Here is a 15,836-nt window from a genome sequence, read left to right as displayed (position 1 = left end):
CCCGTCCTTTGTAGGTGATAAATCTGAGGACTTGTCACAGATTGAAGTCTCATTAGAGGAGGTTTTGGAATTAATTGATAAACTTAACAATAACAAGTTACCGGGACCAGATGGCATTCACCCAAGAGTTCTGAAAGAACTCAAATATGAAATTGCGGAACTATTAACTATGGTTTGTAACCTATCCTTTAAATCGGCTTCTGTATCCAATGACTGGAAGATAGCTAACGTGAGGCCAATATTTTAAAATCACTGGAGGTGATCCCAGCAATTACAGACAGATAAGTCTAATGTCAGTACCGGGCAAATTAGTTGAAACAATAGTAAAGAATAAAATTGTCAGACAGATAGAACAACATAATTTGTTAGGCAAAAGTCAACATGGTTTCTGTAAAGGGAAATCATGTCTTACTAATCTATAAGAGTTCTTTGAAGAGGTCAGCAAATATGTGGACAAGGAGGATCCAGTAGATATAGTGCACTTAGATTTCCAGAAAGCCTTTGACAAGGTCTTTCACCAAAGGCTCTTACGTAAATTAAGTTGTCATGGGATAAGAGGGAAGATCTTTCATGGATTGAGAACTGGTTAAAAGACAGGAAACAAAGGGTAGGAATAAATGGTATATTTTCAGATTGGAGAGGGGTAACTAATGATGTTCCCCAAGGGTCAGTCCTAGGACCAATCCTGTTCAACATGTTCATAAATGATCTGGAGAAAGAGGTAAACAGTGGGGTAGCAAAGTTTGCAGATGATACTAAACTGCTCAAGGTAGTTAAGACCAAAGCAGACTGTGAAGAACTTCTAAAAGATCTCACCAAACTAAGTGACTGGGCAACAAAATGGCAAATGAAATTTAATGTGGATAAATGTAAAGTAATGCACATTGGAAAAAATAAGCGCAAGTATACATATAATATGATGGGGGCTAATTTAGCTACAACTAATCAGGAAAGAGATCTTGGAGTCATTATGAATAGTTCTCTGAAGACGTCCATGCAGTGTGCAGCGGCAATCAAAAAAGCAAACAGGAAGTTAGGAATCATTAAAAAAGGGACAGAGAGTAAGACGGAGACTATCTTATTGTCCTTATATAAATCCATGGTATGCCCACATCTGGAATATTGCATGCAGATGTGGTCTCCTCATCTCAAAAAGATATACTGGCATTAGGAAAGGTTCAAAGAAGGACAACTAAAATGGTTAGGAGTTTGGAACAGGTCCCTTATGAGGAGAGGTTAAAGAGACTGGGACTTTTCAGCTTGGAAAAGAGGGGACTAAGGGGGGGATATGATAGAGGTATATAAAATCATGAGTGGTGTGGAGAAAGAGAACAAGGAAAAGTTATTTACTTGTTCCCATAATATAAAAACTAAGGGCCACCAAATGAAAGAAGAGGTTACTTACCTCGTAACTGTAGTTCTTCGAGATGTGTTGCTCATGTCCATTCTGATTAGGTGTACACGCGCCGCGTGCACGGATTCCGGAGCTTTTTTTCCTTAGCAGTATCCATAGAGCCAGTGCATATATACCCCTGTTGCATATATACCGGTGCGTATATACCCCTGTTGGCCCCTCCACCCCCTCAGTTCCTTCTTGCCGGCTCCTTCCAACACGGGGAGGTGGGTGCGATGCAGAATGGACATGAGCAACACATCTCGAAGAACTACAGTTACGAGGTAAGTAACCTCTTCTTCTTCGAGTGCTTGCTCATGTCCATTCTGATTAGGTGAATCCCTAGCCATGTCCCCCCTCCGGAGGCGGGGTGGAAGGTAACTAACTACACCATTATCCTTCTGCAGATCTCAGAACTGCCCTCCCGATGGCAGCATCCAACTTGGGCAGTTACGTAATCGCATAATGCTCCGCAAAAGTGTGCACCGACGACCGGGTCGCTGCCCTGCAGATTTCCAATATCGGCATGTGGGCAAGGAACGCCGCCGACATTGCCTGGTCTCTCGTGGAATGTGCCATTATGCACGGCGATGACCTATCCGGGCCCTCGTAGCATAGTTGAATGCAGGAAGTAATCCACGAGGATATACACTGCGCCGAGACTGGCAACCCACTCATTCTTTCCGCCACTGAAATAAACAATTGAGTTGACTTGCGGAACCCTCGCGTCCTGTCTACGTAAAAAGCCAACGCCCTCCTAACATGCAGGCAGTGCAAAGCCTGTTCCCTGGGTGACGCGTGTGGCTTGGGGTAAAACACTGGTAGGTAAATATCCTGGGAGAGATGGAAATGCAAAACAACCTTGGGAAGGAACCCCGGGTGTGGATGCAACCTCACTTTGTCTTTAAAGAACATCGTGTAGGGTGGTTCTGAAGTCAGCGCCCTGAGCTCTGACACCCTCCTGGCCGAGGTAATGGCCACGAGGAAAGCTACCTTGTAGGACAAGTGCTTCAAAGAGCATGACGCCAGAGGCTCGAATGGCGGTTTCATAAGGGCAGTCAGGACCAGGTTAAGATCCCAAGTTGGGACCGGTGGTCTCTCATATGGCATCATCCTGTCAATTCCCTTCAGAACCCTTTTAACCATGGGATTAGCAAAGATGGACCTCCCCCCCCGGTGTGAAAAGCTGCTATAGCCACCAGGTGTACCCTCAAGGAGGCTGTGGCCAGACCCTGTTCCCGCAGGTGGAGGAGGTATTCCAGGACAGTCGGGACCACCCCTTCACCTGGAGCGAGCGTTCTGCCCCCTAGCCACGAGGTAAACCTCTTCCATTTAGCCTCGTAAAGGGCCCTACTGGACGGCTTCTTGCTCTCTAACAGGACCTACGGGACTGCTCTGGAGCAGGCTCGCTCTGTAGCCAAGAGCCACTGAGGAGCCACGCCACTAGGTGCAGAGATGACAGGCTCGGGTGGAGTGCTACCCCGGCCTCGCAGCTCTGTGTGATTAAGTCCAGCACGAGGGGTAGCCTGAGTGGGCCCTCCACGGTCAGATCCAGCAGGGTGGTGAACCAGTGCTGACGAGGCCACACTGGCGCTATCAGGATGGCCTGGACCCTGAACCTCTGCACTCTGATGAGTGTCTCGTGGATCAGGGGGAACGGGGGGATGGCATAGAGTAGGCCTCTGGGCCACCTGATCAGCAGCGCATCGCCCCGAGAACCCAGACCATGCCCCATGTACGAACAGTACTCCCTGCACTTGGCATTGCTCAGTGTCGCAAACAGGTCCAGACGGGGAGTCCCCCACCTCTGGAAGACCCCGTGAAGTATGTCCCGTCTTAGCACCCACTCATGTGCCTGAATCAAATGACTGAGCCTGTCCGCAAGCCCGTTCCTGGTTCCCGGGAGGTGAGAGGCCTCTAGGCAAATGCCGTGGACTACATACAGTTCCCACAGATCTAGGGCTTCCCGGCACAGGGGAGAGGAACGCGCCCCACTCTGCTTGTTGATATAAAACATGGCCGTAGTGTTATCTGTCAGCACTCTGTTCTGTAAGTGGGGAAGGAACGCCCTGCAGGTCAGCCTGACCGCCCGCAGCTCCTTGATATTTATATGGAGGGGAACCTCCGCTGGCGACCACGTACCTTGCGTCCTGAGGCTGTCCAGGTGGGTGCCCCATCCCACGTCCGAAGCATCCGTGACCAGCTGCGCCGACGGGGATGCTCTGGTGAATGGGACTCCCGCACACACCGTGCCCTCGTCCTTCCACCAGTCTAGCGAGCGAAGAATGTCCTGAGGTATGGTCACTACCGCATCTAGCGGCAACCTCAAAGTGTTGTGCACTACTTTAAACCACTCCTGCAATGGGCGCATGCGCAGCCTGGTGTGTTGGACCACGTAAGTGCACGCTGCCATGTGGCCTAGTAGCCTCATACAGATCCTTGCCATTGTAGTTGGAAACTCCTGCAGCTCCGCTACCAACGAGCGGATAGCCAGGAATCTGTCCCTCGGTAGAGACGCCTTCCCCAAGGGCGAGTCTAGATGGGCCCCCACAAAGTCTATCACCTGTGTGGGGTCTAATGACGATTTGGCATCGTTTATGAGGAAGCTGAAGCTCCCGAACAATGCCCTGGCCCGTGTGACGTGATCTATCACCTGTTCTTGAGACATGCCCCTTATCAGCCAATCGTCCAGATATGGAAACACTTGGACCCTGTGCCACCGCAGAAATGCGGCTAACACCGTCATACATTTGGTAAAAACCCTCGGGGCCGTACACAGCCCAAATGGGAGGACTGTAAACTGGAAATGGTCCTGTCCCACCACAAACTGTAGGAACTTTCTGTGACTCAGAAAAATCGAAATGTGGAAGTACGCATCCTTGAGATCGAGAGCAGTGTACCTTCAAAATGAGGGCTTAGTTTGGTGGCCGGGTGACAGCCCTGTGCCTCTCTCGGAGTCCGACTGAGGGCCCCTACGCCTGCCTCATAGAATCATAGAACTGGAAGAGACCTCAGAAGGTCATCAAGTCCAGCCCCCTGCTCTAGGCAGGACCAATTCCAACTAAATCAACCCGGTCAGGGCTTTGTCAAGCCGAGACTTAAACACCTCTAGGGATGGAGACTCCACTACTTCCCTAGGTAACCCATTCCAGTGCTTCACCATCCTCCTAAGGAAAAACTATTTCACAATATCCAACCTGGACCTCTCCCACCACAACTTGAGACCATTGCTCCTTGTTCTGCCATCTGTCACTACTGAGAACAGCCTCTCTCCATCCTCTTTGGAAGCTCCCTTCAGGAAGTTGAAGGCTGCTATCAAATCCCCCCTCACTCTTCACTTCTGCAGACTAAACAGACCCAAGTCCCTCAGCCTCTCCTCATAAGTCATATGCTCCAGGCCCCTAATCATTTTGGTTGCCCTCCGCTGGACCCTCTCCAATGCGTTCACATCCTTTTTGTAGTGGGGGGCCCAGAACTGGACACAATACTCCAGATGCGGCCTCACCAAAGCCGAATCAAGGGGAATGATGACATCTCTGGATCTGCTGGCAATGCTCCTCTTAATGCAACCTAATATGCCATTAGCCTTCTTGGCTACAAGGGCACACTGTTGACTCATATCTAGCTTCTCATCCACTGTAACCCCCAGGTCCTTTTCTGCAGAACGACTACTTAACCGGTTGGTCCCCAGCTTGTAACTATGCTTGGGATTCTTCTGTCCCAAGTGAAGGACTCCACACTTGTCCTTGTTGAACCTCATCAGATTTCTTGTGGCCCAATCCTCCAATTTGTCTAAGTCATTCTGTACCCTATCTCTGCCCTTAAGGGTATCTACCTCTCCCCCCAGCTTAGTGTCATCCGCAAACTTGCTGAGGGTGCAATCCATCCCCTCATCCAGATCATTAATAAAGATATTGAACAAAACCGGTCCTAGAACCAAACCTTGGGGCATTCCGCTAGAAACCGACCGCCATCCTGACATCGAGCCATTGATCACTACCCGCTGGGCCCAGCCTTCTAGCCATCTTTCTAGCCATCTTACCGTCCATTTATCCAATCCACAATCCCTTAACTTGCTAGCAAGAATATTGTGGGAGACGGTATCAAAAGCCTTGCTAAAGTCAAGGTATATAACATCCACTGACTTCCCCATGTCCACCGAGCCAGTTACTTCATCATAGAAGCTAATCAGATTGGTCAGGCACGACTTGCCCTTTGTGAATCCATGCTGACTATTCCTAATCACTTTCCTCTCATCCAAGTGCCTCAATATGGATTCCTTAAGGATCCCTTCCATGATTTTTCCAGGAACCGTGGTAAGACTGACCGGCCTATAGTTCCCTGGATCATCCTTCTTCCCTTTTTTGAAGATGGGCACTACATTTGCCTTTTTCCAGTCATCCGGGATTTCTCCCGATCTCCACGACTTTTCAAAGATAATAGCCAAAGGCTCCACAATGACATTTGCCAACTCCCTCAGTACCCTCGGATGCACTAAGTCCGGACCCATGGATTTGTGTATGTTTAGCTTTTCTAAATAGTTCCTAACCTGTTCTTTACCCACCACGGGCTGTCCATCTTTATCCCATCTTGTGTCACTTGGCGCAGAAGTCCAGGAGCCAACCTTGTCCGTGAATACAGAGGCAAAGAAAGCATTGAGTACTTCAGCTTTCCCCACATCATCTGTCACTAGGTTACCTTCTTCATCCATTAGGGGCAGCACACCCTCTCTGATCACCTTCTTCTTGTTAACATGCCTGTAGAAACCTTTCTTGTTATCCTTCACATCCTTAGCCAGTCGCAATTCCATTTGCGCTTTCGCCTTCCTGATAACCCCCCGGCATTCTCGAGCTATACCTTTCAACTCCTCCCTGGTCATTTGTCCAAGTTTCCACTCTTTGTAAGCTTCCTTTTTGTGCTTAAGTTCACCAAGGATTTCCCCTGTAAGCCAGTCCGGTCTCCTACCATGTTTGCCTCTCTTGCTACGCGTCGGGATGGTTTCTTTCTGTGCCTTCAATAAGGCTTCTTTAAAATACTGCCAGCTGTCCTGGACTCCTTTCCCCTTCATGTTAACATCCCCAGGGATTCTGCCCATCAGATTTCGGAGGGAGTCAAAATCTGCTTTTTTGGAGTCCAAGGTGTGTACTTTACTACTCTCTTTTCTTCCTTTGGTCAGGATCCTGAAATCTACCATCTCATGATCACTGCTTCCCAGGTTGTCACCCACCTCCACTTCCCCTATTAGTTCCTCCCTGTTTGTGAGCAGAAGATCAAGCTGCGCACGGCCCCTGGTCGGATCCTTCAGCACCTGTGTCAAGAAGTTATCCCCAACATTCTCCAAAAACTTCCTGGATTGCCTGTGTACTACCATATAGGTTTCCCAGCAGATGTCAGGGTGATTAAAGTCCCCCACGAGAACCAGGGCCTGCAATCTGGAAGCTTCGTTCAGTTGTCCGAAGAAAGCCTCATCTACCTCATCCACCTGATTCGGTGGCCTGTAGCAAACACCAACCACAACATCAAGGCTGTTGTTTGCTCCTTTAAACTTAACCCATAGACTCTCAACAGGTTTTTCTCCCTCTTTATACTGGAGTTCAGAGCAATCGTAGTGCTCTCTTACATATAGTGCAACTCCTCCTCCTTTTCTCCCCTTCCTGTTGTTCCTGAACAGTCTATACACTTCCATGACAGAACTCCAGTCATGCGAGTCATCCCACCAAGTCTCTGTTATCCCAATTAAATCATATTTCTTGGTCTGGGCCAGGGCCTCCAGTTCTTCCTGTTTGTTGCCCAGGCTTCTCGCATTAGTGTACAAACACATCAGGTAACCAGTTGATCGTCCTATCTTCTCCATTCGAAACATGGGTCCTCCTTTCTTGCCACTTCCTCTCTGCATTTCTTCCCGGTATCCAACTTTCCCACTCCCCTCAGGGTTTTGGTCACTGTCCCCCGATGAACCTAGTTTAAAGCCCTCCTCACTAGGTTTGCAAGCCTGCCTGTGAAGATGCTCCTTCCTCTCTTCGTTAGGTGGATCCCATCTCTTCCTAACAATCCTTGCGCCCGGAACAGAGTCCCATGGTCTCTAAAGAGGTCAGGGCGGCTATTGTTGCGGCCCCTCCTGCGGCCCCTATCAATGTTTTGCCCTCATCTGGGATAGGATCTAGCCTGGAGGGAACACCTTTGGGGGGCCGGGGTGTGTATCCCTAGCGACTTCAATGTCGCTCTTGAGTCCTTCAAGCTATGAAGCTTGGAATCAGTCTGCTCTGAAAACAGGCCCGACCCTTCGAAAGATAGGTCCTGAATAGTGGTCTGCACCTCGGGTGGGATGCCAGACACCTGCAGCCACGCACTACGCCTAATGACCACCCCCGTAGCCATAGTGCGGGCAGCCAAATCGGCCGCGTCCAAGGCCACCTGGAGGGACGTACGCGCCACTGCCTTTCCCTCCTCCGTCATAGCCCCGAACTCCTGGCGGAATTCAGGGGGAAGCTGGCTGCCAAATTTTTGCATTGATGCCCACGTGTTATAGGCATAACGCCCCAGCATTAGTTGCTGGTTCGCTATACGTAGCTGGAGGCCCCCCATGGCGTAGGTCTTCCGGCTAAGCAGGTCCAATTTCTTGGGCTCTTTCGCCTTTGGGGTAAGACCTGGGGGCCCTTGGCGCTCTCTCTGCCCTGCGGCCTGCACTATCGATCCCGGCGCCGGGTGGTTGAAAAGATGCTTGTGCCCTGCTTGGGGTACGTAGTACCACCTCTCGACCACCTTTTGGGTCAGCGCAATGGAGGCCGGCGTCTGCCACAGGGTTTTCGACAGGCTGTGCCTCTGGTTCCCCTTCTGTCGAAATGTCCATATGGGCCGAGCCCGGCTGGGTCATAGCCTCCTGCCCTTGACCAACTACCGGAGGTCTCGGCATCGTCGCCATGGACAAGCTGTCTCCAGGCAGAGGGGCTCTTAATGGGGTGGCTGATGGGTGCTACTCCTTCGGGACGACCCAGCCACTGACACCGTGGGGGGAGGCCCCTGGGTCTGGTGGTAAGCCCAGGGCATCCAGAATGGCCACTGGGGTTGCCCCTGCCACTGCTCTACTGATTCCTGGTGAGTTGATCTAACCGATGAACGAGACCTATGGTGGGATCGGGACCTGTACGACGACTGGGCTGATGTCACCGATTCAGCCTCGGACTCCGATGAATACTCCGATGCTGACTGGGGGGGGGGGGGGGCGATGATGCCTGCACCCTTCACTGCGCCGCCATGGCTGATAGCTTGCCCCTGTGCTCTACACGCGGTGCCGGTGGGGGCATAAATGGAGGCCCTTGCTGCGGCGGCACCGTGCCCAGCTGCATCTGGTAGGCCGGTAAGTAACCAACTGGTGCCGCCATGTGCTGCGGCACCGCAGTCTGCTGCTAGGTTGGCGCTCCCAGGGCGTGAGCTGGGATTGGTGCCGGGAGAGGCAGCAGCGCCGGTGCCATGCAGGGGACCAGCTGTGGTGCCGTGGTCGGCACGTAATACAGTGCGGGGCCCTGTGTCACCCACGGCCCATCTGCGGTACTGGTCCCTGCACTGGTGCCGGAAGGGCCGACGGGTGCCCAGGTACTGGGGCCGTCGGTGCCGCAAGCGCACTCGCTCCCGGTGCCGCTGTCGGTGCTGCCAGGTAGGGGCCCGGGGTCGAGGCCGGTGTTTGTCCTGGCTCTGGTGCCGGTGCTCTTGCTGGCACCAGGAAATGCTGCTGCTGCTGGGTCGAGACCTGCACCTCGCCCAGAGAGTCCCATGGCCCGACTGCCATAGCCTGCTGGGGGGTGCTCAAGCCCAACGCTGACGCGGTCCACTCCTGCAGCACCGGGCCCTCTCCTTCCTCTGAGGCCATCTGGATGAGGTCCTGGGCTGCCTCGAAAGTTTCTGGGGTGGAGGGACGGCGGACCTCCCCTATCCCCACGGGCTGCCCTGGGCTCTTGCTCTTGTCTGGGCTGCGCCTCTTCTTCAAGGCCTTAGAAGATAGGTGCCCCTCCTTAGGGCGCACCTTCTGGGCACTCCTCTCTGCTGAGCATCCCCTCGAGCCCCTAGGGGCCCTCGGCACCAGGGACTGCGATCTGTGTCTCGGTGCCTTGTCAGCCTCAGACCGGTGCTTGGCCAACACAGGTGCCGCCAACGGCACGCTGCGGACAGAGTGAGGGTGCTCCTCGCCCTGGGGCTGCAGTGCCGACTCCATTAATAGGAGTTTCAACAGGGAGTCCCTCTCCTTCTTGGTCCGGGGCTTAAAGCTCTTACAGATAGAACAGCTTTCAGCTTGATGGGCCTCTCCCAGGCACTTCAGACAGCCGGAGTAGGGATCTCCACGGGGCATAGGTTTAGAGCAGGAAGCACAGGGTTTGAAGCCCTGGGGCCCTGGCATGCCCTCCCCTCATGGGGAGAGTCCCGCTGTGCTCCCCTACCTAACTAATTACACTATTTACAGCACTTAACAACTACCTAACTAGATAAAACTTCAATTAGAACTATAATACAACAGATAAAGGAAATATAACTGCTAAGAGATAGCTAACAGCCTGAAAGCATGCTCCAGCTACCGTCATGGGAGGTAAGAAGGAACCGAGGGGGTGGAGGGGCCAGCAGGGGTATATATGCATTGGTATACCGGTGCCACTCCAGGGGGCTCCCTGCTGGCCCTATGGATACTGCTAAAGAAAAAAGGCTGCGGAATCCATGCACGCGGCGCGCGTACATCTAAACAGAATGGACATGAGCAAGCACTCGAAGAAGAACTGATGGGCAGCAGGTTTAAAACAAACAAAAGGAAGTTCTTCACACAGCGCATAGTCAATCTGTGGAACTCCTTGCCTGAGGAGGTTGTGAACGCTAGGACTTTAACAGGGTTTAAAAGAGAACTAGACAAATTCATGGAGGTTAAGTCCATAAATGGCTATTAGCCAGTACGGGTAAGGAATGGTGTCCCTAGCCTCTGTCAGAGGATGGAGATGGCTGGCAGGAGAGGGATCGTTTGATCATTACCCGTTCGATTCACTCCTTCTGGGACACCTGGCATGGCCACTGTCGGCAGACAGGGTACTGGGCTAGATGGACCTTTGGTCTGACCCAGTATGTCCATTCTTATGTTCTTATGTTCATATGGAAATTAGCAGGGCTCGCCGAACTGCAGCGAGCCCTGCTCACCAGACGCGCTGTCCAGCGATCTGCGCATGAGCAGATTGCAACCCAGAAGAGCCGGGTTCAGGCAATCTACTCGCCACAGGCGAGTAGATTGCATTATGTGTCAAGCCCTGGAAATTAGGTTAAAATAGTGAAAATCAGTTTCTGTGCTTACACCAAAATCTATTATTTGAAAATTTATCATCAGAAATGTATTTTAAACCCTAAATTTTCTGTAGCCAATATATGGTGCTAGACAATATTTCATATGTTTCCAAATTCAATAAGTCTGGGAAAATATTTCTCTTTACTGATATAATGGTTGATAGAGGATTTTAACTGGATATTGTTATGGATTTCTGCTTTGTCAACTTCCAGTTACACAGTTTTGCTGTATGCAAGAAATAAAAGGGAACACTTCAGCTCCCATCCAATGACTTTCCTTGCCTTCTGTAGTTATTTCCTTTTTGATACTTTACATAACTCAAAGTGAAAACAATTGCTATTTTTCTTCATCTTAGAAAGTAATCTAAACATGGAAAATAGACTGTTTACTAAGGTGCTCGTTTCTAGAAGTTGATGCAAAAACAACAGAATGCGAATATGTACATGTGTAAACAGACAAAAAGCAACACTGCTATTAAAAAAGCAGCCTACATCAGATTAAACACAGAGCAGTGTCTTCAGCAAGTTTAATCTAATCCAGTGGTCACCAGCCAGTGGATTGGGGTCTACCGGTAGATCTTGGAGCCTCTGACAGGTGATCCAGACTGGTTCTATCAAGAGCTGGCACTTCAGTTGCCTCTCCACCTGCTGTCATGCTGCTCCTGACTTCTGCTTTGGAGCTGCCCCCCTGGAAGCTTACTGCTCTCTGTTCATTTTGAGAGGGAGGAGAGGGGGCACTGAGGTCAGAGGGTCCTTCCTCTCCCCACTGCTATACCCTGTCTCCACACAGAGAGAAGGGGATGGAGGGAGCTTGGCAATGTAAATCTCTGTCACTCACTGTGACTTAGTGTTGGTACCTTGCTGGTGGCTATGCTGGGCGGTGGGCTGTGGGTGACCTCTGCTGGAGGCTGTTTGTAGCATGGCACAGCAGGACAGGGGGCGAGTCATTATGCAAGGGGCTCCCAACCTGTCTGACCAGTTGCCTCCCAGAGAGACAAAGAAAGGAGGGCGAGGTCAGCCCCTGGCTGGGGGGCAGGGCTGGAAGGAAAGTTTTTAGTTTCTGTCTGGTATCATGGAGGAAGCAGCCTAAGTAACGGGCTGGGATTTAGGGGCCCAGACTCCCCCATCTCAAGGGGGGGCTGAGGCATCCTAGGCCTGCCCTATAACCAGATTACATCTAGGCTGTGCTGTATCCTGGAGAAGCAATAAACTCCCTCTATTCTACTGGACGGTGGAGTCTGTTCATGCCACTACAGGGGTGCAGGAGGCAGGGGAACCCCAACGTGCTGCTACACTCACACACTGTGTGTCTGTCATTCTGTCCTTTTCTCACATCTCCCAACCCAACAGGTACGTGGGGGGTTGTTGTTACTTGTTACTGCTTGCAAAGTGGGTGAGTTTTGGTTTCTGACTGGTCTGTGCATTTCATAACTTTCATTTCTCTATTACGCTTAAATTTAATTAATTGAGCAGTGAGTTCTAAAATGCCTACCCAGTTGTGGCTGGAGTCATTATCCCTATGGCAATTGCTGCTCCTGGAAGAGGCTGTCACGTCCCTGCAGCCCCTGAGAAAGGCAGAACAGAGGGGTCTCCACATGCTGCCCTTGCCTGCAGACACCACTCCTGCAGCTCCCACTGATCAATAACGGGGGACTGTGGCCAGTAGAAGCTGTGGGCTCAGTGCCTGTAGATGAGGGACATCACATGGTGCCATGTAGCCACTGCTGTACATGCCAGCTGCTTTCAGGAGTGGTTCAGGGCCAGGGCAGGAGTAAGTCTGCCTTAACCCCACTGCTTCACCACCCGGAAGCCGTCTCAGTTAAACGGTGCCCAGCCAGAGAATGCTTCCTGAACCCCTGTCCCAGCCCTGAACCTTGCCCTGCACCTAACCTTCTGTGTCAGATTTAAGTCCCCCTGCACCCAAAAGCCTTCTCACAGCTAGCACCTTGAAACTCCTCCTGGACCCCAATCCTCTGCCCTCAGCTAAGCCCAGAGCCTCTCCCATACTCCAAACCCCTTGGCCCAAGACCGAAGCCTGCACCCCAATCCCCTACTGAGCCTGGTGAAAGAGCATGAGGATGGGGAAGGAAGGAGCATGGAGTGAGCAGGGTGAGGCCTCAGAAAAGGGGTGGATCAGCATCAGGGCCTCAAAGAAGTGGCAGGAAGAAAGCAGGGCAGGGCATCTGGGTTTGAGGTAGATCTTACATTGCACTTACATTGAAAAAGTGATTTTGTGTTTAAAAAGGTTGGAGACCACTGATCTAACCCCTAAGATGGGAAATTTCAGGGCTTCTTCCCAGGACTGTGATCAGAATGGCACAATGGTGCCCAGGAACTGGACAAGGCAGCTCTTTGAGGCTTGAGATAAGATGGATTCACCTGATAAGTGGGACTTGATGCAGTGAAATACTGTAGATCCAATCCCTTCCAAACACTGGAATGATCAGACCTTGTCTTCGGGTTTAAAAGTGGAGTCCAGCATCAGCTTGGGACTCCCCCACTGATCCCCCCGGGCTCCGTGTGGTGCTGCCACTTTGAAATGCTATGAGAAGCCTCACGCCGGGCTCCCTGCAGCGTTTGAAAGCAGCAGCACTGCATGGAGCATGGGGTTAGAGGGGAAGTCCCCAGCCGATCCCAGGCTCTACGTGGTACTGCCGCTTTGAAACACCACATGCAGCCTGGGGTCAACCGGGCTGGTCCTGGGCTGCAGGCAGCGTTTCAAAGCAGCAGTGCCCTGTGGAGCCTGGGGTCTGGCCTCAGTCTTCAAGTGATACTGCCGCTTTGAAGTACCCCCACTCTCCCCATCTTGTGATAGAGGAAGCAAGGGATGGGGGAAGTGACTAGTCTGTTGATAATCCAATAAGCATTTCCTTATCAGATAGTCAACTAGTCCTTTACATCCTTAAGACAGAAAGCACAGATAATAATAGTTCGGGAGACTGAGACATTGGATTCTTCCTCCACACCCAACCCAAACACTCCCAGGGAAGGAAACGAAGGGAGGAAACCGTTGACAGCTAACAGGATGGCTGGGGACTGCTGACAGCTATTTGGCAGGATGATTCCAGCAGCCCTACATGGGAGACATGGGGTGGAAGTGAGGGCTCACACCCACTGCTCAATTTGGGAGTCCCAGATTTTTCCTATACTCACTGGATGGTTTGTGTGTCAGTTTCCCTGACTCCTCACCTGTGTGGGTAGCTCTCAGGATCCCCATTTCTTTGAAGGGCTGGAGATCTGGGACCCACGGTTCTTCCCCTCGTTCCAGCCGGGCGATCAGTTCAGGTTTGGGAATGGAGAATCCTGAAAGGGGTGAGATCAGGCAAGGTGAAGGCACATGGAGTCTAGGCAGAGTGTGTGTCACAAGGAACATTCCCTGAGCTCAATCTCATCCTGCATGGGACTGGGTAACTCAGACATCTTGAGAGCAGCAGACTTCTGGGGCAGAATGAGGTGGGGATGTGACAATGTTGGGATTGTATTCACTGTGTTTGCTTTCTTGTGTTGCATGTGATTTGTACTGTCCTGTAGTAACCCCACGTGGGTGTGCCTCAGTTTCCCTGACCACTGCACCGCTATCTAGATGGGAATGGGAATTGGGGGAGGGGAATGACTTGCTGAGGGAGGATGCTCAGACCAGTATGTTCATAATGGCCCAGGCTAACACCAGCCTGAGTCTGGGAGGGGAGTGGGACCAAGCGACACCTTTTGCATGGGAAACTGGAGAAAGGTTTGAGTCGGGGTTGGCTACAGCCAGGAATGAGCTGTGGAGGGTGGAAGTGTCTTTCTGGCTTGGTAGCAGAGATGGGAGGCAGGGCCCTTGACTCTGGGTCCCCTTCTCCCCAAGATGGCTTGGACTGACTACTCCTGGTTCCTATGCTAACAAGTCTGTTCTACACTGTATCTCTGTGGACTAATAAATACTTTGTTTTACCTGCCAGCTAAGAGCCATGTCTTGCTGCAGGTGAGGGTGCAGGGCCTGTGACTCCCCACCCCTAGGTGACAGAGGATGTTGTCAGGCCCTCACTAGGGCTACATCTACACTGCACAGTTAATTTGGAAGAAGCTATTCCAGAATAGTTATTCCAAAATAGCACATCTACACTGCAAGGAAACCTCAAAATGAGTCCGAGGCAGGCTCCCCTAATGTAGACAAGTTTTCTCCATATAGAGCCCCAGGAAGAATAACTTCTAATGGGCCTGGGGAGGGGCTCTTTCGAAATAGCACAAATGGAGCATCTACACAGCCTTATTTCGAAATAGCTAGTTAAGAAGAGGTGTTATTCTTCACAAATGAGGTTTACAGAAGTTGGAAGAAGCCATCTGATATTCCGAAATAACTTGGCTGGGCTCTGGGGGATTTGCTGACACACACACAGTCTTGGGGGTGAATTCTGGGCTATTTCTAAACCTGTGAAGCCAAGACGCCTCCACAGATGGAGCCAGTTCCACGAAGGCAGATGATCAGTGCATGCAGGAGAAATAACATAGGTAGGACAGTACTGTGGTTCTGGCCCCTGAAAGCTGGGGAGATGAAGATGAATTAGCATGTTCCTTAGGTGTCTGACTGCCCTGTTCCCCAGAAGGAAGTATAGAAAGCGTCTCTCACATGGGGACTGTGGGCCCACCCCCCTCTAATCTAAGGGTATGTCTACCCTGCACAAGCCACCTGTTATTTCAAATTATTTTTCAAAATAATAGGTGCACTATTTCCGTATCCCAGTAATCCTCATTCCAGGAAGGTTAAAACATGACTCAAAATAGCACTTTATTTAGAAACTAAGTGCAGTGCAGACATAGCCTAACTGACAAGGGAAGACCCTGACCAGATGCATAAATGTCGGCCCCAGGGCTTTGCTAGCTGAGGGCACAGGAATCCTTACCCAGCGAGGCCACAGTCTCATAGTTCTCCTGCATGACGTCCTTGTAGAGGGCTCTCTGCGCGGGGCTCAGCAGCGCCCCCTGCCCCGTGGTGAAATACACAGCCACCTCCTCGAAAGTCACCAGCATCTGAAACAACAGAGCTCCCTACTCAGAACCTGCTGCCCCAGCCACAACCCCACTGGTCACAATGGAAGGGGCCCCAAGAAGCAGAATCCCACCCCACCCTGCCCAGAGAGGCCAAGATGCT

Source organism: Pelodiscus sinensis, chromosome 31 (genome assembly GCF_049634645.1).
Source record: "Pelodiscus sinensis isolate JC-2024 chromosome 31, ASM4963464v1, whole genome shotgun sequence".
NCBI lineage: Eukaryota > Metazoa > Chordata > Testudines > Trionychidae > Pelodiscus > Pelodiscus sinensis.
Note: the sequence above shows the minus strand (reverse complement) of the source record.